Source organism: Furipterus horrens, unplaced genomic scaffold, assembly GCF_987537825.1.
Source record: "Furipterus horrens unplaced genomic scaffold, mFurHor1.1.pri manual_scaffold_20, whole genome shotgun sequence".
Taxonomy (NCBI): Eukaryota; Metazoa; Chordata; class Mammalia; order Chiroptera; family Furipteridae; genus Furipterus; species Furipterus horrens.
In genome coordinates, this window is record NW_028327190.1 from 2,547,721 (window position 1) to 2,550,487 (window position 2,767).

Sequence of the window (2,767 nt, forward strand, 5' to 3'; positions counted from 1 at the left end):
AAAAAAAAAAGAACTATATTCATCATGAGGTGTATTTACTTAAAGCATATTCAGAATGTTAGTTCATTTTTCTTTGGAAATTTATGTACTAATTTAAAAAATTATTCTTAAATGAAAATGCTACCCAATTTTATTCTAGTAATAGTCAATTTCCAGTTGCATATTTTATGCTTTCAATTGATTTTTCTCTATAGTTTATGTAACATCACATAACTCCAGGTTTATATGTGGATATGTTCTGATAATATTTTGCCTGACTCAGCTGTATGCACAAACTGAGAGAAGAGAAGAATAAAATCAGTTGACAATAATAAAGTTATGATTACCTGCGTGACAGTTAATGAGTCACAACAATTCAGTAAAGATTTTCAACCTATAAACCTAAAAGTAATATCATCATCACATTTTCTAAATATTGAATGCTGTAGTGTAAAATTCTTTGACCCCTCGTTTGTCTCTTATCATTTACTTGTTTATTTGACAGTTTCAATTTCACTGCTTACCAAGAGGAAAAGTTGATAGCAGCAGATAGAAGAATGATCACAATAAGCATCCGACTTGTTCCCACTGTACTAATTTTTTGTTTCTTTGTTTTTAGTGTTGTTAGGAAGATGAGCTTCACTTTCCCAAAACTGCAGCCAAGGTAGCAACACTGATATGAAAAATGGTATTAATAAAAAGAGCATGCTCTTCAGTTTCAGAGATGGAGTAAAAAGTACCAGAGTCATTAGATAAGGGGTAATCTCCAAACAATGCCAAACTGCGGTCCAGATGGATACCCTTGGCTGTAGGTTAATATTGGTAATGTCATACATGATCTGGATGTTAATATCAAGTAAATAGCCACATAAGCAGCTTGCATTAGAGAACATGTCATTGGCAATGCTCTGAAAATAAACATTGAAGGGTTAGAGAATGTTAAAATAAAAGATCACAATATTATATTATCAACTTGTCATTTTAAGGTATCAAGTCAGCCCAAAAGTCTGTTTTTTTTTTCTGTCTGATAGCTCTAGCAGTGCTTAGTTGCATTTACCTTCATTGACACAATTTTGTCAGCTTGCATTGTGACAGCTGTCATATCAGTGTGCATTTATTTAAGAAGCTTATTAAAATTGATAACAAATTGTGCAGCAATGTTGATACTGAAGACAAAAGAAGATGCACATCATTTGTGTGTGTTATGCTTTATTATTTCAAAAAAGGTAAGAATGAAACTTAAATGCAAAAAAAATAAAAGAAAGAAAAGAATTGTGCAGTGTTGGAGAAGGTGCTGTGACTGATCAAATATGCCCAAAGTGGCTTGCAAAGTTTCTTTGCACTATTGACATTTTGGCCAAACAATTCTTTGCCCTGGGACTCTATTATGCATTTCAAGATGCTTAGCTGCACCCCTGGCTTCTATCCACTAGAAACCAATGCAGGAGATCACCAACACACAGAAATATACAAGTCAATATAGTTATGGGTGAAAATGAAAAATATGTTTTATTTAATGGAAAAAAATCTAAATGGGCATTTTGGTCCGCCCAGCGTATTCTGTGTTTTCTACCACTTTCTTGTAGCTTAGAATGGGATTCACTTTTTCAAGGAATAAATACTTGGTAACTTCCTAGAATAAAAAATATAGTAATTCATATAAATCGTTTATTTTCTTCTTAAAAGATTAAACAAATGCACATATTTGCTACACACATATATACACATTTTCTATAGGAATGACACAGATGAGATTAGAGTTAGATTTGATCTGATCCTGTGAGCTGTGTCTTAGAAGGCAACTTAAATATTATTTAAAGTAAAAGGTTATTTGAAAGCCTAAAAAAGCAGGGAGTCCCAACAACAATTCATCAAAAAATATCAGTGTTCTTTACACAAAGCTTGGTAAATTGAAAAATAAACACTAGAAGGCTAATATAAGGTATGTGCTTCAGACCGAGATGAGAGCAGGAAAGGGAATCCAGTTGTGAGATTAAAATGTTGAAATAAATTTTGGAATTTGAGGCAACTTGTTTGCTAACTAAAATGATAAGTTATATGATAGATGTCAGTCATAAGAAAATTTACATATAATACACGTTAAATGATATCATGGTAAATAGAGTTTCCCTAAGCAATCTCTTGATCTCTTAAAAAATTAGACAAATCAGCACAGACAACATAATTACTTAGTGAAGTGGAATAGTCTGCTTAAATAGTTTTATAAGAAATTCCGTTAAAGTAACAATTAAAGTGTTTTTATTATACGTCCACAATAATAATTCATACAGATTTCTCTGAAAACATTCTCATTATATTTCCATTAGGCCAAGGGTAAAAACAAATGGTCATTTCTCACTCATGTAAATTAAGGTTAGAAATCAAAATTCAAAGTATACACCAATTAGGTAATAAAATAATAACATTAAATTTACTATTGTGAGGATTGGTAGAAATAAAATTTTAAAGATTTTAGGCACCATAGCTTCACTTCAGAGCACACAAGATTGTGTGAAAATAAATGACTTAAAAAAATCATCCCTGGCTGCTGTACCTCAGTGGATTGAGCGACAGGCTGCGAGCCAAGTGCCGCTGGTTCGATTCCCAGTCTGGGCACATTACTAGGTTGCACATCAGGTTCCCAGTTCAGGGCGCGAGTGAGAGGCAACCACACAGTGATGTTTCTCTTCCTCTTTTTCTCCTTTCCCCTCTTTCTAAAAATATAAATAAAATATAGACAAACAAATAAATAAATTATTTTAAAAATTCAATGGAGTTTAGGAGCTGG

General features: G+C 32.4%; 1 pseudogene; it reads right to left on the bottom strand.

The window, feature by feature from the left end:
• Positions 1 to 221: 221 nt before the first annotated feature.
• On the bottom strand, positions 222 to 815 carry LOC149990254 (XK-related protein 3-like; annotated as a pseudogene).
• Positions 816 to 2,767: the final 1,952 nt, after the last annotated feature.